The sequence below is a fragment of the Phocoena phocoena genome, chromosome 16, assembly GCF_963924675.1.
Source record: "Phocoena phocoena chromosome 16, mPhoPho1.1, whole genome shotgun sequence".
Taxonomy (NCBI): Eukaryota; Metazoa; Chordata; class Mammalia; order Artiodactyla; family Phocoenidae; genus Phocoena; species Phocoena phocoena.
Genome location: NC_089234.1, coordinates 56792936 through 56819958, shown reverse-complemented (window position 1 = coordinate 56819958; position 27023 = coordinate 56792936). Strand labels below are relative to the sequence as shown.

Sequence of the window (27023 nt, the reverse complement as noted above, 5' to 3'; positions counted from 1 at the left end):
CTGTGGACTTTTTTTTTTTTTTTTTCCGACGGATCGAGGCCAGTGCCATTGCCTCATTTGGATGGTTCTTAAACTTGAAAAGGAACTGAAAGGTTGAGGCTTGCATGCAGAGTCGAAACAGATGATTTGACGAAAGTAGTCCTAACAAACACCAGGGCTCTCCTGATTGTCAGAAACAGTCTGATGATGACACATTCGAAGCTTCCCAGGCTGGCTTGTGTTTCGGTAAATAGGAACAATCAGGGAAGACATAGGTATGCTGTGGAGAGTTCTGAGACGTGGAGAGAACAAGTTAATTGTTCAGCCTCAACTGAGACCTTTCACTCAAGTCATTAATCACAGTGCACGGTCTGGAGCCTTGGCCCCGGAGTGCGACTCTTTAGGCTGGTCTCCCACTCCAGATGAAGGCTCATTCCAGGTGCTGGTCATTTGTGTTTCCCTCCAACTGGACTGATTTATAGACGCGGAGATGTTTCCTGGTTTTTCCAAATTCTGTTCCATTACTTTGTAATAAAGGGGACATGTGATTTCTGGTTTTGTGCAGATCCTCAGTTTTAACATCCCTAATGCCAAAGGTTTTTTCAATTAGTCTGTGGCCTGCCTTCTGTGACCTAGAGGGTAGAAATGCTGTTCTGTGTTTTGAGTATCAAAGTGAAGACTTTTAGAGACTCTCTTATTTCTTCCCCCCTTGGCTAGAGTTGAAGATGTGCCAGTCCTGCACGAGGCTTTGTTGCTGCATTCAACATCTCGATGCAAATTAAGACTTGGGAAACCAAAAACAGCTCACCACAGCCATTAGAGTTATCCCCATCCCACCCCAACACATATGGTTCAGGGTATAATATCAGGCCTTCTACACTTGGACCAGGTCTCCAGTGACAGCGTAAGCCAATATTGAAGACTTCACAAGAGAATCTGAGTGTCAGAGGAGGACAATGTAATGTTGAGGCTAAACAGGGCGCTGCCGAGTGTTACCTGTTTGACTGAAAGGTAAACCCCATCTGAGCTGATAAGGGGCAACAGATCCCTTGAGAGTTGTCCCAAGTGGCAGAAATGTGTCACAGGAAAGTAATTGGAAATTGATATTTGACATATCTCTGGGTTACTTTTTATTCCTGATAACACCAAAGGGTTTGGCTAAGAGTCACAAGTGACTAATACGTGAAATCCTGCAATCCAAGGCTGAAATACGATCTCTTTGTTGAAAGTAAGCAGCTGCTTTCTGATCCTTTGTTTCCTAACTAGCGCTTAGAGCATAGAGGCCCATGGGCTTAGTCTGGGTGAAATGAATGGTGAATATAGGCAATCCTGCCTTTCAGTACTTCTCTGAAAGGAAGTCATCACTGGCAGTAGGGTACCGTCCTTAAAATTCAACTCAATTTAACAGGTACTTGTTCAAAGCGTACTATGGATTTTATATTGTGTTGTGTGCCATGGGACATACAAAATAAATATCAAATATGGCCTTTGCCCTCGAGGAATTTATAGGCTCCTGGGAAGGATGATGTGTTTATGAAACACATTTTACATGGTAAGATAAGATATCACGTGTGTGCCAAAGTGAGTAGAACCTGGAATAATTACAACAGGGATTCAGATAAAGGAGAGTAGGGTAGACTAGAGTTGTCAGGGAAGGCTTTATGGATGAGGTGGGACAAAGACATCAATATCCCAAACCCAGAACTCGCCCTTAAAGGAACTGCAAGGAGCACAGGATCAGGTTGCCAAGAGATTATGGAGCCCCCTTTAAGTGAAAGTAAATGTGTTCAATATGAGGATGGATAATTTAGTTCAATAAATATTTACTGAGTACATGCTTTGTGCCAACAACTGTATCTGATGAGGTAAGGAATGAATAATCCTTACGAAGAACACATGTGGGTAATTCTCAGATGCTACTTTCTCTTAACCTAGATATTTAAAGTTATTGCTGCTCTGTGTGATTCCAAAACCTGTGATTTTTACCACTTATCATTCTCTCTCTAAAAGACTTTCCCATGCTTGCTTCAGCAGCACATATACTAAAACTGGAACAACACAGAAAAGATTAGTGTGGCTTTTGCGCAAGGATGACATGCAAATTCATGAAGCATTCTATACTAGAAAAAAAGAAAAAAAAAGAAGATGACCTCGTCCAAGATATTTTGGGTTGAGGAACTGAGTCTCATTTTTTCGTGTTGTGGGGGAGTGACATGTACAACTTCATAAGTTGTTTACAGTGTAAAGTGTTGCATGAATGCTGATTGTGACAGGAAGGGACACTGAGTTAGCATTTGAATAGCCCCAAATTATTGGGTTAGGGAGTATTTGGAATAGCATTTGAAAAGTCTGAACCTGGCCCAAACTCATGATCATAAGCAGAGCCCAAGCTCTCTGAAGATCAAGTTTTCTTGGAATTTCCATTATTCCCCTTGACAGTTGCTTTGGAAACCCAATTAGAAGGGTCTTCCGTCATTAGCGTTTGAGATAGTCTTGCACTGGGCTCTTTGGCACTCGTGAATTTTGAACTTGGCACTACCCAGATACATAGCAAAATGAGGAAATATATAGCAAATAGGAAATATATATAGCAAAATGAGGAAATCAATTATTTGTTCACTTCCTAAGGTACAGGTATAACTAGGCAATTGCAGATTGGTCTGGAAAGAAAAGAAGTCAGGATGACAATGGTGGTGGCAGTGGTGGTCGTCATGGACATGGTAATCATTATTCCAAATATCCACATAATTTTTAAATAATATAACCACAGAACACTAGTAAACCCTGGAAAGAATCTGAGATATCAAGCATCGAGGCACAGAGGTGTCAGAGTTTATTTAGCTAAGCAATACCAGAAGAGGACTAGAAAATCCCCCTTTCTAGCTAGCAATCATTCTCATACCACAATGAGACCCCTGCTTTGTAACCCCTGCGTTTCTGCCATCCATGTGACTGCTTTTTGAAGCTCACTTAGGTACCAAATTTAAATGGAATTCTGAGAAAACTTTTTTTTTTTTAATTTGGAGGGACAGGTGGAAGGAAAAGCTAGAAGAAATTTGAAAACACTCTTGATTCCTGTCATTTTCCTTAGTATTCAGCCACTCTCTTCATCTGAGAGGTTCATTCTGGCCCCCATGGGTTAGATACACACACATGTGCTCGCTCACTCATCTGTATGCGTGTGTATATATTGATATGCATTCCTCTTCATCATCTGTAGGCATTTTACAAATAATGGCTTGTGTGTGTGTGTGTGTTTTATCATCTTATTTTTAAAATGAAAATGACAACTTCAAAATTCTTTGCAGAAATAGTTCTTTTATGGTTAAAAAAAAAAAAATTTCCAGTATGTAGGCCAGGGTCATCTTTGGGTCACAAAATTCCACGGAGGGAGTTGGCATGGGGAGAGTATAAGCAGTGGCTTTGGAATTTTTGTTCTTCCACTCTGGGGCACATGGGCCAAGTTGGTCACAAAGAAGTTAAGTTAGTGGGGAGCCAGTGAAATAGTCAAATGAGAAAGGGAGAACAAGGTTGAGAGTGCAAACAAAGAAATGGCAGGATGTAGAAAGAGACAAGAGGAGGTATGGATACCCTCCCCACCTCTTCCAACGTCCTTCTCATCTGTGAGGTCATCACTGGGCTGGGGGTGGGGTTGAGAGTATAAAAGGGGCTGAAACTTTCGAGTTGGAACTTTTGTTTTTGATGAAGCTGTCTTGGGAGTTTTCTTCTTGAATAGAGCCAAGGGGATTTTGTAGAGCTAGGGACATCAGAGTGGGACTCAGAAGAGAGGAGATAGACCTTTGGAAACCTGATCTAGGTCCTAGGTTTAAGGATGAGAAAGTACTACAGGGTTTCTGTAAACCAATGGGACAAGTCAGCAGAATCAAAATTGAGCCTAGGCTCCACTCACCAAACTCTGTATCTGTAGCTGCATCTACCCAGCTGGATGGCTTTTTGGAAATCATCCAAAGCACTGTCTGGAACAGCATAACCCCTGGATGTGGAAATCTTAAACTTTCTTCTAGTTTGTCCAGGCCTATGAGGAAAGTGCTCTTAATGTACTTTCCCTTGTCTGAGCATGGACAGTGAGGAAGCCCAGTGGCTCCCTGAGCAGAGCGGCTGCAGAAACTACCCTCTCTGATGGGCAGGGGAGGCGTAAAATGGAAGTGACCAGAGGGTCATCTGTTTCACATTCTTGAGGAGGGAGCCACAAAGCCTAGGCTGTGGAGACCCAAATTTCCAGAATTTTCCCACCTCCAGTCTCCCTTTAGGAAGGTTACAAGTAAGCCTGGCCTTAGTGGTTCCTTCTTTCCCCGTCTACAAATGTGGTATCATAATTATTGCGCACATCCTTGTGCTTGGTGTCACGGGGCGTGAGGCCTCAGCTGGCTTTGAGGACCTTAGAGGCCAATTGTGGAAACAGGAAAGACAAGCACAGTCATGCCAGTTGAAGTGTGTACAGAGCCTGCTTGACAACAGCTAGGGAGCCTTGACAAATCGGAGACCGCCGTCACACGTGGAGAGGTGCACCCACCTTCACCTCGGTGGCTGTTTCTTCTTATTGAAGAATGAGAACAGTGAATGGCCTAAAACAAGCTAAAAGCAAATCCTTAGACTTTGTTCATTTTATGACCACAATACTTGGTGGTATTATTGGTAAAGGCCCTGGCGTTCCTTATAGGAGAAATGCCAGATATGAAGCAACTGAATGTTCTTTCACCTGCTTTAAGTTCTTTCAGAAATAACCTGATTTACAGAAGAATATGGAATCATAACTGTCAACCAAGATGTCATTGTCACTTTAGGATGTCCAGAAACAAAGGGATATTATATCCTTTGTTATTGGAGCACCACAGATGCCAGATTATGCCCAGGGCCCCCTCTTGGCATTGAGTGCGTGTGAGCCTAGAGGCAACCAAGCTGTGATTTCAGAAGGGTATTGCCTCTGGTGGTGTTCTCACCTGACTCTCTCCCTGGAGCTGGAGGAGAAAGCATGGCCCTCCTACCTCCCCTGCATTTGGATGGAGTGGCAGACAGCAAGAGGCATGGAAGTCATAGAAATGGTAGGAGGCTTGGGGGTAGACTCTTCTCAGCCTCCACCTAGGGAGCTTGACAAGGGTACCATGAAAGGAGTGGAGAAATAATTCATAACTTTTGGTTTTGTCTGCACATTGACATATTCCAACAGGTGCTTGGTTCAAAGCATGAATATCTGATTAATACAGAATCAGGCATCTGGAACAGAGAGCAGTGGAATTTGGGGTTTGAGTAGGACTTAGATGTCGTTCATTTTAACCACAGCTGTCTGCATGCGCATAGTAGGCATTGGAAATACTTGTTGATTAGATTTTCTTTGATTGGAATAATGTGGTTGCTTGGTTTTGAGTCCAGATGTTTGGCATCCAGCCAGGGTTGTGTGCTCTGCATCTGTCATCAACCTTCCACCACAGAGGTGGTTGGCAAGGGGCAGCATGGACCAGTGAGCGCAGCAGGAGGTGAGCAGCGAGTGAACACGAGAAGCTTCATCTTCTGCTCTATGTCGCTCCCCGTCGCTCACGTTACCGCCTGAACCATCCGCCCCCCATCCACTGTCAGCCCGTGGAAAAACTGTCTTCCACAAAACTGGTCCCTGGTGCCAAAAAGGTTGGGGGCTGCTGCTGTAGGTGGCCTGTGGAGCTGGCTAGCTGCAGAAACTGTCCTCCACACCCCCATTTTCACCAGAGTCATGATGGCTGTATTTTATGGCAGAGAACATTGGCGTCTCAGCTAGCAGACCACAGCAGTGCTGATGACAAGGACCTGAGAAGCCACGTATTCATCTATCCCATTGGTCATTGCAAAAGTGTTGAGGGCAGGTCTGTTAGTTCCCAGCACTGACCTGGAAGCTGAGGAGGAAATATGAGACGACCCGTGGTAGGGGAAGTCGAAGTTTAAAAGGTTAGTGGGGATGCGAGACCTTCATTAACTCCTAGGGAACAATGACAGGACGGGTGGTTCCATTAGCGCTAATAGGGGAAAGGATGCTATATGGTAGCGTGGATACACCGTATACTAGACCTGGGTCTGCATTTCAGATCTGCCTCATAGCTCCAGCATATGGCTCTAAGCTCCAGACTCAATTCCCTGCCCTGTAAAACAAAGAGGATGTCCCAGGTTACTCTTCAGATCCACCCTTCTGTGATACTTGGATTAGGAATGTTGAGATTTTCATTTTCCCATAATTTAATATCCCCAACGACCTAGAACTTACTACTTTCATAGATAATCAAGTAGACTTCTAATATGCTAAGGACCCTAGGGATGAAAAGTAGCAAAAGAAGGTATAGACTATGCCCTAATGTATTGGTTAAAAGACAGCAGCAGTTGAATCTGTGAAGATCCATTTTGGATAAAAATATAAAGATTTGTTATGGTTGGGAATGGAGCTCTTGTTCAAAGTGAAGCAGTAGCAAGTATTACCTGTCTTCATGGATCACATCCTTGGTTCAGTTATTTATCTCAGGACTAGGAGCATCTTGTTGCCCTTGAGTTGGTTCACACACTGCCTTGGTTCATCATTATTGGTATGGCAGCCTTATTCGTAGGTCCCAGAAGATATCTGCTGCCGGTGTTAAAGGTGATTTCTCTTCATCTCACCCAAGAAACATGGGCTGTATTTTTGTGGGTAGTTGAGAAACTAGAGATAGGATCATTAATCTGGAGTTACTACTACCCAGAAAGTAGTATTGGTAGAAGTTATACTCCTGTCTAGCTGAAAGATAGATTCACTACCTAGGTGGTTCCCAGTCTCTTTTGACTTCGTGGAGTGAGACCGAGTATGTTACCTGTATAAAGGACAAAGCATAAAAGTCATTAGGAAGCTCTCACTTGCGTGTAGTACTGTATTGCTTTCTGAGAGGTTGATAACAATTATTAACCAACTTGATCATCTCCCACAATAATCCAGTGAGGTCAGTATCATATTACTAAATGACAGGAGGAAACTGACGTCTAAGTATATTGATGGGGTTAGCCGTTTCTCACAGGACAGTTTTGATGGATGCTGGAAAATGTTCCACTCTGAAGCTGCACAGAATGCTCTCTCCACAGTTGAACTTATTCTATAGGTTAAGGCACGCCTGATTCTGTGCACTCCTTGTAAAACTACATATACCCCTGGGAAAGAAGTCACATCAAGCTTACCATCACTTAAGTAATGCCTGAATGTTGTTTTTTTTGACAGTCATTTTCATCTGACATAGTTGAGCACAGAATACTAGTTTGTTAAAATTAGGATACGTGCAAGAGGACCGGGGTAGATTTGGGTTTGGGGAGTTTGTTTGGAGCAACCATCCTAGAGGGGTTATAATGAGGACCTCAGGACTCCAATTCTGAATGAGGGGAGTCCCCAAGTAGGGAATAGTGATACTGGGTGTGGAGCAAGGAAGACGATGAAAGCAGAGTGACTATTCACATTTCGGGTTTGGTTGGTCTGTCTGTGTTGGACCCACCCTTGGTAAGCGGGGTGACGTTGTGATGGATGGGGTCAAAGCCATCTGCTGTTACTGGCCAAATACCTGGCTTTGGGCTTTGGTCTATTTCATATGCTGTCTTATTCTGCTAACTACTTAAGGCAGAAGAAAATCATTCCCCTGTTCAACTCCAATATGTGCCAGTTGAAACTGCAATCTTCATACTGAGCAAATGTACCAGAGAACACTCTATAAACTTAATGAGGGAGATGAAGAGATATACGCCAGAAACCTAGAAAATTTAAAACTGATGAGGTTATGACTTTTGAATGTTTAGTTAAATTGTTGACACTGACAGGACGTGGCTGAGTAAATCTACCATCCGTTTTCTCCTTGTCTCAGTGATAATGGTTCCTTGGTGTGCTCTTCCCAGTTAACAGAAATATTCCCGAAAGTTAAATGCAGGGAGAAGTGACATAAGAAATACTTTTATTATCTCTGCTCTTCTGGGAGTTCCCTCCAGGCTCGTTATTTAAAGCAGGACTTCTCCCGACTGGCAAATGAGTTTGGAGGGAAGGACTCATGGGTTCAGAGGTTACTGAAGAGCCTCCTGAGAGATGGGAGCCTCCTAACCCCTGTGCTTGCAGATGTGCCCCAGCAAACCCATCGAGAACGATGCTGCCCTTGTCTTCCCCAAATACCTCTTCTCCCTCTCACATTTTCCCTCCCCTCAAAAACTGATGAAGGTTCTCCTTTGCCTAGTGAATAAAATCTCAATTCCTTTAAGTGGCAGTTAAGGTATAAATGTGATCATGATCTTTGTAAACTGCAAAGTACTATATAAATATTAGCTATTTGAAGAAGAATCAGGGGGTGTGGGAAAAACTATTGAATTTGGAGTCAGAACACTTTGGTTTGAGTCTTGTGCTAGTTGGGTGACCTTGGACAGGTCATTTCAACTCTCTGAAGCTCAGTTCCTTCATTTATAAGACAAGATTATTGTGATAGTTAAATTAATTGAAAGTGACAGAGTAATTAGCAAAGAGTGGACGCTTAGTACCTATTAATGAAGACATGGTAACTGAAGGCAGTTTAGTCCAGCTCTTGAGAACACTGGCTGTGGAGACACAAGTTATCTTCCTGTGTCTCTTATTCCCTACCTATAAAACAGGGATAAGATGGAAGAGTCAAATGGGTTTACATATAAGGATCTTTCAACAGTGCCTGACCCATAGTAGTCCTTCTATAAGTATTGGGGCTCCTGTTACTGCTGTTGTTACTTTTATTATTCAAGGACCTGTTCTGGCCTTATCTTTCCAGCCTTATCTGGTTTTCTGTCTTACCAGTAGAGAGATCTCCTCCACCAGGTCAGGATATCCTCAGGGTGCACACCGATTCTTCACCTTTAATTGGTGTGGACTTTACTTAATGCCTGAAAAATACTCGATCATTTTTGTCATTTAAAAAAAAAAAAAAAGTACAAACACATGCTTGCTACTTCTACTCAGCGTTGTACTGGAGGTTTTAGCCGGTGCAATAAGGCAAGAGAACAAGAAAGAAAAAGCATCTAGGTTGGAAAGGAAGAAGAAAAGCTCTAGTCACAGATAACATGATCATCTGTGTAGAAAATGCAATGGAATCTACAAAAAGCTACGAGAAGTAATGTGAATTTAGCAAGGTTGCAGGATATAAGATCAGTATAAAAATCAATTTGTTTTTAGTTGCTTATCCTCAATATTGTCACAACTAGACCAGTTTAACTGGAGCACAGGATGAGTAGAGGGTAGTGGTGGTGTATGAAATTGGAAAGGCAGGTTGAAACTCAGTTTGATGACATAAGTTAACATGGAATGCTTTTGCTCATACTTTCTGTCCATCTGTCCCCTTCCTCCCTCCTTTCCTTCCCACCTTTTCTTTCTTTTCTCTTTCCTTCTTTCCTTTTTTTCATTCTTTTCTTTTCCCCTTCTCTCTTTCTTATTAGTTTGTTGGCATAAACAACTTTTCTCCATGAAAAAAGGTAGAATTTTGTTTCTTAAAAGCAAACGTTTTTATTTGTTGGGTTAAATAAACAAAATGACCATAGCTAAGTTGCTTTGAGCTCACAGGGACCATTCCGTGAAAGGAGTTCCCAAAGACAGGGATTACAGTATCAGTACATGGACGCTGGAACTGCGGGTATCTGGATTCACGTTCTGCCTTTCTCTTAGCGAGATCTCTGACTTTGGGAAGATCCCTTCATCTTTTTGAGGCTTAGTTTGCTTGTTTTTAAAAAAGGATAATGGTTTCATGGGTTCTTTATAGGGTTATGGATAGCTCACGTCAACACCACTTTTTGAGTTCCTAAGAATTGGACCAGGACATGGAGGTGGAGAGTCTTTCCCTTCAAGGAATATTTAGTGAAAATACATGTGTAAATAACCTCAATGGCATGAGATAGGCTATTGGAGTTGTATAAACAGAGACCTGGGAGGTGCAAAGAAGGGGTTAATTAGCCGTGCTTGCAGGGTGGGGGAACATTTCGCTGTGCTGATATCTAAACCCAACCTCAAAGTTTAAGTGGGAATTTTGACAGAGAAAGGGGCAACTTTAATACAAATACAATCTTACATTTGTTTAGCACTTCATCATTTTGCTTGACATAAATTAGAGTGGTGTAAAACTATAATTTATAGCTATAAGGGATTATTTTTGCTATTCCAGGGGCAGTTGTTATTACTTTAAGCTGCTGTTTCAGTAAGACTGGGGAAATTTTGACCCTAAATTGCAGCAGCTTAGCCAAGTTTGTTTACACAAAAATTTTCAGGGAATTTTTCCATGTTGGAGGAACCAGGAGCCTTAAGAGCTTAGTTCCTACTGGGGCAAAGGCAAAAGTAGGATGACAAAGATTAGGAGAGGGCCATTACGAAGAAGAGAAGGGGGTGTGAATTAAGTTTTTACAAAAAAGATGGCCCATTTTATAATTAGGACACAACTGGCTAGCTAAGTAATAATGTAAAAATATAGAAACCTAGATATTTCAATGCTAGTCCAACAAGGAGCCAAAGGACTCAATCTTTGTGAAATGTTGCAACCTGGGGATTTTCCCTTATAATTCTGATAAGACATGTGGCACTTCCCCTGGGAGAGAACTGGGCTCACAGCTCTGGGTTAAATTACTCGGTTCCACAGATCCTTGCCTTGGTCTAACACATCATCTATGTGATGTGAATGTTTGATGAAGTATTGAAGATTATTTGGAAATACAGATAAAAACAGTATTTGGGAGTTTACAGAAGAGTGGAAAATGGATCCAGGAATGTAACTATAATTTAGGGTAAAGAGCAATAATGAGGTCTCATAAAAATAAGCAAACATGATGTTAAATGGACTGTAGATCATTTGCACCTTGAGACTTTTCTTAGATTTTGTGCCAGTTTAAAACAAACAAACAAAAAACCGATAATAGGTCTTGTGCTTTGTGCCAAAAGAGTTACTAATACACAGTATTTTGTTTGCATATAATCAAAGAGACACCCCCCACCCCACTTATTTGAGGGGGGAGAAAAACAAAATCCATCCAGCTATCTAGAGCAACCAGCCGGGTTTGGGAAAAGACTTTAAGCCACTCTGCCTGGGGTCATACTGCTTTATGCTACTCTTGACTTTACGTCAAAGCTGATGTTGTTATCTAGAAAACCTAACAGCTCTAAGTATTTCAGTTGTATTCACTGAGAAGTCATTTCCAATCACGTTGGAGAAATGGATTCTAGTGTTTGCAAGTGACCTCTCCTCTTGTCCTTTAAAGCAAATAGCATGTGTGTTGTAAAAAGCAATGAACAAGAAGTTTGGATGACCAGAGTTCTACAACTTGCATCCGCAAGTGCCTGGGTTTTTAGACTTTAGATAAGCCAAGTCACAGATGTGATCCTCAGTTTCTTCCTCTGTAAAGGAGGAGCAGTCATACCTACCCAGCTACCTTGTAGAGTTGTGAGGGTCAGTTGAGAAGCTGGATGTGGAAGTGCCATGCAAATGCAAGGGACTGCAGCTTCCTCCCCGCAGTGGGCCTCTGAGTCACAGAATGACAGGATGGTCCTCAGGTACTTCATACGAAGCCATTGGTGCTTTTAACAAAAATGTTAGTTTAGTGGTACATGCTAGGGTGCAACACAGCTTTATTATTTTACTGACAACTGCCCCTGTGTATCCACTCTGTAGGACTAGATCTTCCTCTGCCTCTGAGTAAAATCTCAGTCAGTGCCCAGAGCTTGCTGCTCGCTCTTAGATAGTAAGTCCTCTGTTTACTGAGTCTTGAAACACTCTGGGTTCCGTTATAAATATCACAAATCTAAGGTAAAAATGAGAACTGAAACTCACCCACAGGTAATGCCTCCTCTGTGGGCTGAGGAGTGTCTTCTTCCTTTATTCTTTCATCTTCTCCTCATTTCCACTCTCCAGGTGGGTCCGGTGGGGAGAGGGAAGAGAAGGAGGAGTTAGAAGCAGACTTGCTGCCAACCTGGCCCTGGTTTGCTCTTCCAGGGGCAGATGTGTAGCCTGACCCTTCTCCTTAGGCTGCTTCATGAACAGCTGGAGTCCTCTCACTTGCAGTTCTCTTGATGACAATAAATCCACCCCCTGAGGCGGTTCACTCGTTATTCCTCTTTCAAATCCTGGACATCTGAGGACTTCTCTCTTTTGAGACCTCTGTGCCTCCAGCAGGGCAGAATCCAAGATTAACCCAGGGGGCCTTGTCTTGTACTTGGCCCTGATCTGAGGGCCTGAGATATACATCTTTGACTTATTAATAGTGGGGTATGGCTAACATACCCCACCTCAAAACAGGCGTCTTTTACTGAGCCACCTAGAAAGCAGCCTCAGCCGTAGTCTTTTTTTCACTTGTTAAATTTTTTAGGCATAAGTCAGAAATCAGTTCACTCTGACCCTGAAAATGCAAGGGACACACACCAAGCTGTCCAAGTGATCCACTGAACTCCATCTCACCCTCTAACCCTTCTCCATGGAGGTAAAGCATTGCAGGCAAACCTAAAATTCTCTTTAAAGAAATCTCCACTTCCTAATTTCAAACTCCTCTCCTACCCCATCCCACATCTTTTTTTAGTAACGTAGAGAGATGTGGTCACCTAAGCATTACAAATCCAGTTCTTAGATCCCTCCATCGCAGGTCCTGCCTGGGTGATCTGGCTCCCCATCTTGGAATGTGGGTCTAGTTCTTTCTATGGTCTTGAGGCTTCAGCTGAACCTGAAAAAGAATCCAGTTTTAACATTTTGCTATATTTATATCCATGTATCCCAAACTGTAGTTTGTAGAACATTGCTTCAGAGAAGTGTTCCAAGATTTTAAAAGTTCCTGATCAAATAAACTAGGGACACAAATGCAAGATTTCCAGCTCTGAAGGTGCTCATTGCACATAACCCTACTAAATAATATGGGAAATCTATAATCTGGAACCCTGTTTGACACTTTTTAGTTCCAGTGTTCTTCAGATATATTTATCTACACGGTTGATTAACATAGTGTCTCTTTGTTTGCCTTTCGGGTGCTGCTGCTCCAGAAGCAAGTTAGAGCCTTTTTTGACAAGTGAGTAAGGGTAGTCCCTGGTGAGGCTTCCACTGGGCATGGCTAAGTATATTCATACATTCCTCCAAGGTTTTCCTACTAATAGTAATGGGCCAGTGTTCATATGAATATATATTTTGGAAACAGCCAAACAGAATTGGCCATGCGGGGAAAAGCAAAAAGGTACTAATAGTTTTGTTGCCCTGTTTATGAAACAGTCAAAGATTTAAAAATTAGATAGTACAGCCCATTCGAATAGAGGTTTAGAGTATTCCCGTACTGGGTTTAGACTTTGAGAGTTTAGCTTTGATGAATTATAAAGACAAAGACATAATGACTTATTCTCACCTGGACCAGATTTTGTTCCTCCTACATTTTTACAAGTCACAGCCATCAGTTGTATAGGTTTTGAGTCATCTTAAATGTCTCTACCTTTGGACAGACCAAATTGGCCAGTTTTCAGATAGACGTCTTCTGCATTCAGCTCATTTTTGAATGTGGATCATAACTTCCCAGATGCATTTCTGAATAAATAGCTTATTCCATCTATTATTTCATTGTGTCTTGAGAGAAGATGATTGGCTTTATGGTTCCTTTTGTTCCAAACTCTGCAAGTATTTATGCTGAACAGCATCAAGTCTTAGCAGTGTGAACCGTCCTGGATTGCCTACCACTGCCCTGGTTTTAGCACTGAAAGTTCTGCATGCTGGGAATTCCATTGCCGGGATACAAAAAATCTTGGGTTTTGATGATGGATGCCAAAGGTTGGCGGAAAAATATAAAACCCATTATGGCAGCCCCAAAACATAGGCGTGGTAAGCAATGCTGTTTTTAGTGCCAAATAGATACAGTATAGATTATTCACCTTCTGTAGTTGCTGTCACTGTTTTCCTGCCTTGTGTTAGTAACCATGATTTGAAATTCACACTAATGAATCATCCACTGTTGTTTCATTCCAGTTGATGCAACTTAAATGTACATCTTCAGCACATCGTGATTATGAGTGCTAACAATCCATCTATTTGACTTTGTCTGTGGATTAACTGTTGGGCTTTGTATCAAGATAGTGCTAGTTTAATTTTTACATTGTGACTATTGTGACCATATTTTCTAAGAGTTCAGATCGTAAAGATGAGGATGATTATAACACCAATGCCAGCATGACCTAGACATCCCAGAGAAAGAAGGTTAAATGACTGTTATTTTAATGAAAGATGGAAGGACTCATACAATTGAATTGGCCGGTAAATAATCAAACAGCATTTTGCACAGTATGTAGAAGAGAATTTTTAAAAATTGAAAAAAAAAAAAAAAGAATTTGCAATTGGACACGGTGGAGAAGATGTGAAGGCACATATGAAAACTGAATCTCACAGTCCTGGCATGAGACATACAAGTACTTCTAAATCAGTCAAAAGCTTTCTCGTCTTCCAAGAAGACACCAGTGCTTAGCAGGACATGGTCCCCACTGAGTTAGCCTGGGTATGTCACATAGACAAGCTGCATTGTCATATTGTTCTTGTGATCGCTCTATGAAACTGATTAAACTTGTATTTCCTGATTCACAGGTTGCCGTTAAAATGTCCTATGCCGTTAAAATGCCGTTAAAATGTCGAACAGAGGGGAAACTTGGGGTAACATGAGTTGCCCCCCTAGAGAGTAGAGCTAATTTTGTCAGGTCTGATGAACAACCATGCTTTCCATGGTAGATCAAGTGACCCCTCAAATCACAGCAACAAGATGATGTTCTCTCTGGCTTTTCAGTATTTGGACTTGGAAAATGGAGCTTCAAAGGATCTTCTTGTTTTTGATGAAGATTTTAATGAAACTGCAGAAAACGTAAAACAAAAGATTGTCTAAACACAAGCTATACTTCACTCATCTATCTGCATATTGGCAGATAATACAAATGTAAATATTGGCAAAATCCATTCAGTGTTTAAAGTCCTTACCAAAGAAAATGAAACGATCTCACCAGCTAAACATCCTGTCCACCCTGTCTACAACACTGGTGAAAAGGGGCGTGATTTTCTTCCCTATGATTTTGAAGCTTTCATAATGAAAGTTTTTGGTCACTTTCAGCTTCCTCAAAACAGGCAGAAGCACTTGAAATTTTTGAAGTTATAGAAATGGAAGGAGGCAGCCTTTTTCGATACGTGCGTACAAAATGGCTGTCATTATTGCCAGCCACAGAAAAGATGTTAAAATGCTGGCCTGCTCTAAATCATATTTTCAAAGTATGAGACAAGAGGAATGTCCTTCTCTAATTTGGAACACTTCGAGGGTGAGAACGGAGAAAAGGATTACAGTAAAACAGAAATTTATATGCTGTTTCTCCACAGTTCTTTGGTAATCTATGAAGAGGTCACAGAGAGCCTAGAAAAGAATGACCTGATTTGTTTGATGTTATGTGTAGGATATGACAAAAGATCATACAAAGAAAAAAACTCAGTTTTTGGAAGTCGGTTTTTTGGAAATAGGGTGCTTCTGAACAACAACAAAAAATGTCACCACAGTACAGCCAAGTCAAATAGGTCTTTCTCAATTTCTTTACTAAAACTATAACTTACTTGGAATCCAGCTGCGATTTCACAAGTTTGAATTACCTCTGTGCCTTAAAACTACTTTCCCTGAGAAAAAGAAGTTTAACTTATGATGGCATCTAATTTGCTCCCTCATGTTTTAAAAACAATGGACATGAACCATCTCTATGATGAATTTATAAATGCAACGATCTGATTGACAAACTGCTGGCCTGTCAAAATAAGCATGTAGATACAGAGTGAAGGAACATTTTTGGAGAGCTGGAAACCAATTCCTATAAGTCTAAGATCCTGTTCTTGCTAGTTAAGTAAACTCTGAGATGTTCCACGCTGAAGTGCTTTCGCTGACATGGTGTTTAGTTTGATGTCTCCACATTGGACTGACAGCAGAACACTGTAATGTGGGCTTGATAAGAGCATAGCCACAAGTCAAACAGAATCTTACATTTGACTATATATTCAGTTACTACTATATAAAGGAAAAGAAGGTATCCTAAAGGCTCTAGGCAGTTCAGAGAAGTACTATTAGAAAAGGGAATAGCAGGACTAAAAATATCCTGTTATCGTAAGACAGAAAGAAACATGTCATTGTTATTTTTTATTAAATGCAGATATCTGTTTCTATTGTATTTTCATTATCCTTTCAAAAAGTCATATATTTATGTATTTTAAGAATATAGAATAAGATAATAAGATAGGAAAATTTAAATATCCAATAGAGAGTTTAAAAAGCTAAAATAAATAGCTATGTCAGAGGATAAGAAAAAACATAAAAATATTGTGAAATTTTTCTCCCATATATTATCTGTTTAGTTAGTCCTCCTATTAATTATTATTAACTGCCACTGTTAACTAGTCTTCCTTTTTGTTTAAATAATAGGATTTATATCAATGAAGGGTAAATCATATAAAATAACATACGATTTCAAATAAAAATGGATTTTTCATATTTTTATGTTAAAGTAATTATATATGTGTATCATGACTTGTTATGGATTATTTTGGGGGGTGGATTCTGGCATGGATGCACCCTGGGTTGGCGTTCTAAAAAGTTAGTCATCCTGTTTGTCACCAGTGTGCTTTTAATGAGCCTGTCTTGTTTTAAGGCAGGAAAGCAAATCGAATTCTCATTAATTGCCTTTTACCTGCTACAAATAATCCCTCACGTTGGCCATTGGCTGTAAAATAAGTCATCTTTGTCTTGTCCTTATTGATTACACATAAGAGTGGAGGCAGTGTTTCTAAAACCATTTGTATGTCATTTAGGAAACATTTTATGTCATTAAAAAATGTCATTTATTTGAGATTGGTTGTCTTCAATTTTTTTTGTGTGCTAATTGAAAAAAGGGGAAAATATCAAGTTTTTAATTCTCTTAATGAGAAGCCAAAGTAGAATTGACAATTGTCCATATGTATCACTCATGTAATGCACATCACCTGCCTGCAATTTCTCTTAAAATATATTCCAAGTAGTTGGGAAATTAAACTTTTATTTTCGTGTTGTGGCCCTCACCTACCCTCTCTTAATAATCCATAAAGACTCTCTGTTCACCTTCTTTCTGATGTTCTAAGAGCCCTTGTGATGTGTTGCTTCTTTATTACCTAGTCCTTCTCACATGGAAACCCATCTTCTGCTTTCCCACCCTCACCTCCCATGTCACTGTGCTTAGGACAGAATATCCCCTTCCTTTAGCTTTTCTGTTCTTGTCTTACTCCTACCTGTATTTCCAGGTCTCATAAAAATGCCCTTTACTTCACACAACCCTTTCCAGACCATTTTCTATGTACTTTGATGTCTCACATGCCTTCCTACTCGCCTACCACCTTGTAGTGCTCTGTGAAGTTCCACATATGCTCTTGGATGGATTGTGAGGTATAGAGCATGCCTTGTTCTCTCCTTGTGTCCCCAAGAAATACCTAGAACAGGGCTAGGCAGATTGTAATTGTTCAAGAAAGATGATGGATTAGTTCATATATATGATGGTTCATGCAAAATATGACATGGGGGTAGCCAAGTAATAATATCTCTTCTCATGGAAACATTGTCCATAATGTTTAATGGGATGTGAAAGAATAAGGCCTTGTTAAGATGGAGAAATGGGGGAGGGCAGAAAAAAATAATCATAATCCTGACTCCTGGGCTCAGGTTTTAGCTTGTGCTTTAACTTCTGGGTAGGGAGTTTACACTGTGTAAAATACACACATATGCATGTGTACGCACACACACACACAGGGTTTAGCCTTGACATACATTTTTAATTTGATGCCAGTACTTTTTAGCAGCCTGATTTAAAGTTGGAAAAATATCCACTCAGTGTCTAGTTGAGTTATGAGTTGAGAATGAATTTCACAACAAACCTCAGTGATTTTCCACCAGCCATACCAACCTAAAGACAATTTCTAATGACTTGGTGGCCATCGTATTGCAAAAGAAGCAGAACACAGACATGCTGCCTGTTTCGCTTAAATTTATGAAAACCCACTGAAAGGGGAATGTAGAAAGTAAATGATCCATGGTAAAGCATTGTGAATGAAGGCAGAAGTGCTGTGGTTAGCTGGGTTTCTCAATCCCTCAGATTCTCAAAGCCAAGAGAAAATTTATCCTCTTCCACTGAGACATAAACTAAACTCTTTTAGTCATTAATCTGCAAAGTTGATGCCTGCCATGGTCATTCATCAAACATTTTTGTGGAGTGAGTCTTGTGGGGCCTCTGGGGCATCCGCCTTTGAAATTCACAGCACTGTTTTGTCCCCTGAGGACAGAGTGACTTTCTCCCCTCATTGCACATCTGGAAGGGAAGTTTCTGCTTCTCCTCTTCCCTCGGCTGAGTCAGGGCCTGGAAGGGGCAGCCGCCTTTTATTGAATCGTGTGCTTGGACTGTAAGGTTCTGAATACTTGTCCCTGGGCTGTCGGGGGAGAAGAGAGAAGAGAAATACTGCAGTGGAGGCACTGTTTATAAGGCACTCTTTTTCCTGGATTACAGTTCACCACAGAAAAAGGACAATTACTGTTTGAGGTGATTTTTATAGAGGAAAGAGTCTCTACATTAACCATTGTGAGAAACGAGTAGAATCCTCGAGCTGCAAGTCTCAGTTATCTACAGATAAATCAGGGAATGGTTCTGGAATCTTGAGGTCTGATCTGAATTTACAACCATGTCTCCAGGCTCAGAGACAAACAGACAATTTGATGAGAATGGACGTTTCCTACTGAGAACGTGCCCCACGGGTGCTGGGATGTCTTCTGTCTCTCCAGTAACTGTGCCTGCTAATGCTTTGTCCTTAGCGGGAGGTCTCCTGGAACCTTCCAGGCCTCCTATGAATTGGCCCTGCTCCCTTCCCAGGCTCCTGTTCTCTGTCCCCAGATTGGCATCACACTCCAGATGCAGTGCCCACCTTCCTGTGGCTTGAGCACACTGTTGTCTTCTCCACATGGGGCTGTCCACCCTGACTAGCGTTCCCCGCCCTAAAATCTTTGTGAGATTGGCTTTTTTTTTTTTTGTCATTGAGGTTTCAACTCTAGTGTCAAATCCTCAGAGAGGTATTCTCAGGCCACTCTATTTTTGTTTTTGTTTCGTTTTTTAATTTTTATTGAAGTGTAGTTGATTTACAAAGTTGCATTTAATTTCTGCGGCACAGCAAAGTGACTCAGTTATATATATATATATATATTATTTTTCATATTCTTTTCCATTATGGTTTATCACAGGATATTGAATATAGTTCCCTGTGCTATACAGTAGGACCTTGTTGTTTATCCATTCTGTATACAATAGTTTGCATCTGCTTATCCCAAACTCCCCATCCTCCCCCCTCCCCTCCACTGGCAACCACAAGTCTGTTCTCTATATCTGTGAGTCTGTTTTTGCTTGGTAGATATGTTCATTTTTGTCGTATTTTAGATTCCACATATAAATCATAGGGTATTTGTCTTTCTCTTTCTGTCTTAATTTGCTTAGTATGATAATATCTAGGTTCATCCATGTTGCTGCAAGTGGCATTATTTCATTCCTTTTAATGACTGAGTAGTATTCCGTTGTATTGAGATATATATGTATCACATCTTCCTTATCCATTCATCTGTGGATGGATGTTTAAGTTGTTTCCATATCCTGGCTATTGTAAATAGTGCTGCTATGAACATAGGGGTGCGTGTATCTTTTCAAATTATAGTTTGGGTATATGTCCAGGAGTGGGGTTGCTGGGTCATATGGCAACTCTATTTTTAGTTTTTTAAGGAACCTCTATACTGTTCTCCATAGTGACTGTACTAATTTACATTCCCACCAACAGTGCAGGAGGGTTCTCTTTTCTCCACAGCCTCTCCAGCATTTGTTATTTGTAGACTTTTTAATGATGGCCACTCTGACTGGTGTGAGGTGATACCTCCTTGCAATTTTGATTTGCATGTCTCTGATAATTAGTGATGATGAGCATCTTTTCAAGAGGCCACTCACTGTAAAGCCAAACCCACCTACACACTAGTCACTTTCCATCAGTCTCAGTGTGTCCCTCCCTCTCTTCCTCCCTCCCTCCTTCCTTGCCTTCCTCCCCTTCATCCCTCCTCTTAGGTTTTTTCCTCTCCCACCACTACCTTCACTCAGTTGTAAACTCCAAAAGAGCAAAGCCCTGTGCATCTTGTTCACTGGGATGTATCTGTGGTGTGTGTTCACTCTTCTTTTGGAACGTATGGTTTCTTTGTTCTTTGGGTGTTTAGTTGAGGGTAGCATTATATTTACAGGAAATTTTGTTACTTTTCATATTTTAAAAAAACATACTTGGATCCATGAATTTTAGGTATAATTTACTCTTAGACATTTTCTCGTAATCAACTTATTTATTCACTTGATATTTCTTAAGTATTTACTATTCACTAAATACCTTGGCAAGATACAACAGATATCAGAAATGTTTCAGCCATCTGCATGATATCATTAAATGGAGAGAGACACATTTGGAAACAGATTATCATATTTTGTATCAAATGTTATATCCAGTTCTGTCTTTCTAGCTTCCCATTTTCTTTTTCTAACCAAACTTCTCCCACTCTTTACCCTCCAGTAAGGCTCCCTCTTCATCATCCCACCGCTGTAACTCATCTTTGCTTAGATGGTTACTTTATTCTTGAAGTGTCTTCCCTCTGCTGTTTTCTTGTTCACATTTTGTGCATCCTTTGAGGCATGTTCAGGAGTTTCCTCCCCACTATGGGCTCCATACCCCATTAGCTCTCATTGCTTCCCTAGAGCTCTACCTTTTAGCCTGTACAGTATGAGTCTTCTAAAATTGAGAGCTTTCTACTGATGATTCTTTTTGGATCTATATTTGTTCTATGTATGTTAATATTAAAAACCCAACTCAATTCTAACTTCTTTGAGAAAGTGAACAGGCTTAACAATTCTTCTAAGTCTCTGCCAGTATCATAGGTACTGTGGGGAATGTGGTAGCAGTCAATAAATTCTCACTGATTGATTGGTATCGAAATTGGCTTGTCAGTTCCAGATGGGGTGCTGAATGAGAGCAGGTCTGGTAAAAGACTCTTCAGCATTCAGCCTCCCTGTAGATCAAGTACAGGCAAAGCTTACGGTGAAAGGCGGTGAAAGGCAAAATTCCAATAGCACGACTATTATTAATCTACTTAAGCCATTAAGTGTTGTCCAGTATTAGATTGGACCGGAAATCCTAGTTTTCAACTCTTTCCTATTTGAATGCCCGAGAGGCTGTCAGCAAGAGGAAATGTGGAATTGGCTTTCAGTTGCCTGAGGAGAGGAGCTTAAATTCCTAGATTTATGGCTCTGCTTTACCTGAAAATTTTATTTTGCTTTTACTTTTTTTTTTTTTTTTTTTTTTCGGTATGCGGGCCTCTCACTGCTGTGGCCTCTTCTGTTGCGGAGCACAGGATCCGGAGACACACAGTCTCAGTGGCCCTGGCTCACAGGCCCAGCCGCTCCAGGGCATGTGGGATCTTCCCGGACCAGGGCACGAACCCATGTCCCCTGCATCAGCAGGCGGACTCCAAACCACTGCGCCACCAGGGAAGCCCTGCTTTTACTTTTATGTAGCAATTGAGTGTACTGTATTTCATTTGGTGCTCCTTAAACATTCTAAGGGAACTCTAAAAGTAAATATCAACCAATGGATACAGTAATGTTCATAGTGGTCTCTACTGAATGCTTCACCGCACGAGTGCAGCCTGGAAGCCCCCAAAAGGTATGATACTTTCAGAAGGGGTCTTAGAGTGAAGGAGGTAGAATTTCTAGTGTGAGTGGTCTGTTTGTAATCTCTGAACTCAATTATTCTAGCTTTTCTAATTCTAGTAGTAGAGGAAAAGACGGGCAGAGTGTAGAGTAGCAGGCTTGTGTCTTGGTTCCAATAACACGCCCTCTTGGGGTGCATGTGGCTGCTTCTCTTTGGCCTAAGTTTTAAGATGAACATATACACACTAATATATATATATATATATATGATAGATAACCAACAAGGTCCTGCTGTATAGCACAGGGAACTCTACTCAATATTTGGTAATAACCTAGAAGGGAAAAGAATCTGGAAAAACTAGATACATATGTATGTATAAAGGAATCACTTTGCTGTCCACCAGAAACTAACAAAATGTTGTAAACCAATTCTATGTCAATATAAATAAATAAATATACAAATGAATAAATAGGTTGAACTAAATATCCTCAGAAACACCTACTACCTCTAAACTCTAGTACATTGACCACTATTAAGACAATAAAAGTGTACTTAGATATCCAAAGACTACTCGAGCCAAGAGGAAATTTTATGTCAGTGTCGCTAAAAATGCCCCGCACTTCTAGGAAGGCCCCACGGTCTTCTTTCCATTGAGTTTCCTGGTCTCTCTAAAGTGGACTCTCTCTCTGTCTCTCCATAGCACTCATTTCCTTCTCCATTCATTTGCCTTTCATTGAAATTATTTACTGTGTATACATTTCATTTTCCTCCATTGACTTTAAGCTAGAATTGAGCAGGAACCATGCCTTATACTTTGTAATGTCTCCAGAGGGCCCATGGAAAGTGCTCAGTAAATTCTTGCTGCTACCAGTGCACCTTAGCTGACTCTTCCTGCCTCTGGTGAATTTTACTCCAGCAAGAGTGCCACAAAAGAACTCCAAACAAAGGAGACAAAATCTAGAGGGACTGTGGACACTTAATTAGAACTCTCAAATGGGAAAATTCTTCCAGTTCGGTCAGCGAACTGGAAGATTCGAAAATTATTTTGAATGATTTTATCAATTTGTTATCTCTTCCTGTTGTTGAAACAAGTGTTTGTTTATACGTTAACCTCCTCTAAACTCAACAAGTTTAGGGTCGTCTTAAGGATAGAGACTATATGTTATTCGCCTTTATGTTCTCAGCCTTAGTTGGGTTACAAAGTGAATGCTCAGTAAATACTTATTGAAACAGCATATATGAGTGAGTGATCTTCAGGGCCAAAGCTAGTAATTCTGTTAAGGAAAATATTTAGACCCTGTGACCCCACACTTACAAGTTGCTAATGCTGCTCACCCATTTTAAGGTAATATTCACTAATGGGTCCATCTTCTATACTGGGAAGCTTTTTAGACTAAATAAAACATGTGATTACAAAGATCTATAACTTGATGCTTTTACACTGGTTACCCTAGGAATAGTTTCTCAGAAGATAAAATGTAGTTGCTATTCAGTTTCCTTTGGCAGCCTTGATCTTGATGGAGGAACATGTCTTAATACTTGTAAGAAGACAGGATGGTTTAATTAATATTATCTGACACTCCATATCTGAGATTTGGGATAGACTGTGTATAGGGTCAATGTCCTAATTTGTCAAAAATGTTAAAGCAGTATCAAACTTCCATAAAATAAATTATTCATATATTTTGTAAGATAAAAATGCCTTTTTTCTATATCTATAACGTTATAAGCGAAAGTAAGACAAACGGCAAGCTAGGATATAATATGTAAAATTATAATTAAAGATTTAATCCCCTTAGAGTAGGAAGAGCTTTTACAAGTTCTACCAAAACATCCTGCAGACAAAAAGGGATTAAAGAGTTAACTAGGCAATATTAGATGTGCAGTTGAACACAGAAAATTCAAACTTACTAGCAATGAAATATTTGTAAATAAAAAATATTTGGAATTAAAAATAGTAATACTTGTTGAATATTAGAGTATGATCATACTATCTTTCTTATTTCTTCCTTACAGAAGATATTTCACTACTTCTGAAAATCAATTTTGTAGTTTTTATTGTAAATATGAAGAAATATTTACTATATTGTCTTGATTACTATAGCTTTATAATAAGTCTTGAAGTTGAATAGTGTCAGTCCTCCAACTTTGTTGTTCTTCAGTAGTGTGTTGGCTCTTCTGGGTCTTTTGATTCTCCATATAAACTTCAGAATCATTTTGTTGATATCCACAAGATAACTTGCGTAACTTACTGGGATTTTGATTGGAATTGCACTGAATCTCCAGATCAAGTTGGGAAAAATTGACATCTTGACAATAATGAATCTTCCTATCCATGAACATGGAATAGCTCTCCAGTTATTTAGCTCCTCTTTGATTTCATTCATCAGAGATTTGTAGTTTTATTCTTATAGATCTTGTACATATTTTGTAGAATTTACACCTAAGTATTTCGTTTACTGAGTGCTAATGTAAATGGTATTGTGTGTATGTATTTGTTTTTTAATTGAAGCATAGTTGATTTACAATATTATATTTCAGGTACACAACATAGTGATTCAATATTTTATAGGCTATACTCCATTTAAAGTTATTATAAAATATTGGCTATATTCCCTGTGGTATTGTTTTTAACTTCAAATTCTATTTGTTCATTTTTGGTATATAGGAAAACAATGGACTTCTGTATATTAACCTTGTATCCTGCACCCTTGCTATGATTGCTTATTAGTTCCAGGAGTTTTTTTTTGTTGTTGATTCTCTAAGAGTTTCTACGTAGACTATCGTGGCATCTATGAACAAAGATACTTTTATATTTCTCTTCCTAATTTATACATTTTATTTCCTTTTTTTGCCTTATTCTGTTAGTAAGGACTTCCAGTAAGATGTTGAAAAGGAGTGGTGAGAAGGGACATCCTTGCCTTATATTTCATGTTAGTGGGAAAGTTTGAGTTTCTCACCATTAAATATGATGTTGAAAGTAATTCTTCATTGTTTATATTAAGGAAAATTGAAAACACCCTAAATATCTAACAATAGGTGAAATGGTTAAAAGTGTGGTATATTCAGATGATAGCCTATTCAGTTTTTAAAGATTAATATGAAATTATGCTTATGGTATTATAGGTAGGAACAAAGTATGATGAAAACTCAATAGAACATCTCAATTTAATGAACACACCCAAGACTTGGAGGAAGTTCTCTAAAATATCAGCAGTGGTTCTCATTGTGTCGTAAGACAGACTATGAGTGATTTTATGGTTGGGCTAAATATCATTATTCTGTCATCTTGTTTGTTTCACTGATAGGCAGACTGTGTGTCAGAGCGCTGGAGATCTAGTTGATTTGAAGGAGTTCATTAGTTCTTTGAACAAAAAATTTAATGTATATTGTGAGATTGGTACTGTGCGAGACCCTGAAACACAGAGCTTACAGAATCTAATGAGGGCTACAGATAGGTAAGTAGACATTTATGGTATAAGTATTTTACTCAGTGCTATAATAATATAATGAGAATAATGATGATGATAATGATGATGACCAAGTAAATAGAAACCACTTACATAGCTGTTCTAGTTTCTATTTCTACATAACAAATTACACCAAAACGTTAGTGACTGCACAGCCATTTTATTATGATCCATGGAGTCTGTGGCTCAGGGATTCAGACAGGATAAGGGGATGATTTTTCTCTCCCCCACGATGTTTGCAGCCTTAGCTGGGAAGATTTGAATGCTGGGGATGAATTGCCTGGATATTGGAATTATTTGGACGCTTACGCTCATACACCCATATGGCCGTGCCTGGGCTTGGGGGACCCCACAGACCAGGGTTTCCGACTGAAGTACCTACATCTTATAGCTTCCTCGTGGTATCACAGCCTAAGGGCCGTTGGACTTACATGCTGTTCCGGACTCCAAGCCCAAGTTGACTGTTGTTCCAGTCAACAAGGTTGAAGCTAAATCAGAAGTGTTTGTGAGTTAGCCTTGGAAGTCAGGCACATTCTTGACTCTAGGATCCTGCTCCAACTCAGTGGCCAGTGTCCATTCTGATTGGTCCGGCCCCCTGCCTACTAATTGTTAAGTCTTTTTATGCTACCCCTGGATGGTAGTACCACTCACTGACATGTACCAACACGGAAAAGATTTTCAGGAACTATGAAAGCAGTTCAGAAGAGGTGATGAGTTCCATTTTAAGGCCTGTTTGCATATTCCTGTGGAGACAGTTAGTATTCTTGGCTCTAGAGAAAGACATTTAGGAATTTTTGACATATGATGGTCCTAGAATCCAAGAAGTTACCATCCAGAGGAAACGCTTTTTCTCTGCAGTGACTCCATTCTTTGATAAAGTTATCCACAAATTGCCAACTATGAAGAGGAATAAAACCCCTAAACAGTATCCTGTAGAGGTCATCTGTACTGGAGATGCGTATTGGCAGAATGTCACACAACCCCCAGAATTTCAGGAAGCTAGGGGTCTGGGAAGGAGCATTCTTCTTTCACTACAGCAACTTAAGCTTATTCCAGAGAAGGTGGTTGTTCACTTGCTCCTTGAGTGCTGTTAACTGCAGACGAAGAGTCTGGTCATACGCCATCCTCTCCATCATGAGCAGCCTACAGTTTTACTAGAAGCTGATGAGGCTTTAAATTTCTTTCCTTCTTCCTCTGCTTTGTGGAAGACCAGAAGTGATGTCAGTGTTTCTGCCTGCAGGATAAGTAAGGATATCCTACTATGTATTTTACTGGCAATCCTGGTAGCATTTTCTCCATTGGTGGTTTATGTGTAATAGAGACCAAACTGCAATTTTCTGACCTGCCAAGATCCATTATGTCTGGTAAATATAGTTTATGCTTGACAGGATCCACACTTAGGGTGGAAAGCCATGCAAATTAAACTAAGGTTTAGGCTAATTTTTGGTAGTGAAAATTATTCTCCCTTGGTGACCTTATTCAGCATGGAATAAAACAACCAGAAAGCTATTCATGTGGTCCAGTCTTCTTTCTTTAATCCAAATAATAAAAGCCTTGGGATAAGCCCAGCTCCTATTCTCATCGCTCTCCTGTCTTTCATGGAGCCTAAGCTTATATGGTTGTAAGAAGCTTTTCATGTGAATAGATACGAGGTCAGGTAATAAAATATTTTCTTCAGAATAAATGCTCTTGGTCTGATTTGAGATCTTTGCAAATTCCATCTGTGGGTTTATAGAGTCTATACCACCACCAAGTCTTGGTACTTTGGCACAAATGATATTTAAAAAAAAATTTTCTCCATCATCTCGGTTATTAAAGTTAGTCTTACGTC

At 40.1% G+C, this 27023-nt stretch overlaps 1 protein-coding gene and 1 non-coding gene across 2 annotated transcripts in view; both read left to right on the top strand.

Annotated features, from left to right (window-relative positions):
* LRMDA (leucine rich melanocyte differentiation associated) overlaps positions 1 to 27023 on the top strand; it is a 1124791-nt gene that overhangs the window by 918302 nt on the left and 179466 nt on the right. The gene's annotated exons all lie outside the window — the stretch shown is intronic.
* LOC136136766 (U6 spliceosomal RNA) lies at positions 2002 to 2104 on the top strand. The gene has a single exon (XR_010656698.1). It is a non-coding gene; the product is annotated as a U6 spliceosomal RNA (small nuclear RNA).